The 1,110-nt window shown below is 28.8% G+C and overlaps 1 protein-coding gene across 1 annotated transcript in view; it reads left to right on the top strand.

Annotated features, from left to right (window-relative positions):
* Positions 1-1,110, top strand: part of magu (SPARC related modular calcium binding-like protein magu) — an 89,677-nt gene that overhangs the window by 2,682 nt on the left and 85,885 nt on the right. The gene's annotated exons all lie outside the window — the stretch shown is intronic.

Raw genomic sequence — 1,110 nt, 5'->3', positions numbered from 1 at the left:
CGACCAGTGTAAAAAAGGAAATAGTCTACATTCAACCATCAAATGTCAAAGTCAAGAAGATAGATGAAGTAAAAAGGGTGTAATAACCTAGGTGTTGATCGCCCTGAATAAAAATCTAATCTAATCTTCTAAGTTTTTATGAAAGTAATTTACTACATGCCTAAAGTAAGTGAAAAGTAGAAGTTTTACGAAAGTTTGGCTACTGAGTGCCTTGTTGATCTTTTAACTAGTGAGGAAGAGAATCAAGATAAGCTAATTGACAAATGTCATTACATTATTATTATTATTATCATAATAATTGTTTATTATATGATTGTTTGGGAGTGGTTTATTTTATTATTAATATACACAATTTTGATCCATTTAACTCTCAACTTTTATTCTTAAATAACTCTCCAACGTTTCGGCCCTCAGGCCATTCTCAAGGAGACAACCTTCAATATTTATGTCATTTTTCTTTAATACATGCTCAATATACTGATTCACATTGTTTTTCAGTTGTTGTTTTTTCCATTTAACACGCTTGAACATACTGAACTAAAGATTTTGAATACCCCTAATGTTTCGTTTCCTTAGGATGAACCTTTTGGTCTTGAAGAAGAATACAAGAGCCCAAGAGAAAAAAAAAAGCCAGTTATTTCACCCCAACGTTTCATAATTTAATAAAAACTATGTAATGAGGTGTACATATTTGACCGTAGATTAATGATTAGAGAAGTTTGTCGGGGGGTGCGGTCAGCAAAGAACAACATAAGTAAACAAAACTATATTTATTTATTCTTGAAGAAGTTTGTCGGGGGGTGCGGTCAGCAAAGAACAACATAAATAAACAAAACCATATTTATTTATTTTATAAAAACAAAACAAAAAAATATTTATTTATTTAATTTATTTTCGTATTTTGTTGTGGAAATTATCTAATATTTTTGAATTTTTAAAATCAAAATTGTTTTGGTTTTATGCTATGTTGAGCCACTGCTGTAGTGTTTTTATTTTTAAAATTTAGTGCTAGATACAAAACTAAATAGAAATTTCTACTTTGAAACAAATAAAAGGTAGACAATACTAGCATGGAGATAATTTATTAGTTTAACCTTATCAGAATGTTAA

The sequence above is a fragment of the Halyomorpha halys genome, unplaced genomic scaffold (assembly GCF_000696795.3).
Source record: "Halyomorpha halys isolate HHAL.00 unplaced genomic scaffold, Hhal_1.1 Scaffold371.1, whole genome shotgun sequence".
Taxonomy (NCBI): domain Eukaryota; kingdom Metazoa; phylum Arthropoda; class Insecta; order Hemiptera; family Pentatomidae; genus Halyomorpha; species Halyomorpha halys.
Note: the sequence above shows the minus strand (reverse complement) of the source record. Positions and strands in the feature narration are given on the sequence as shown.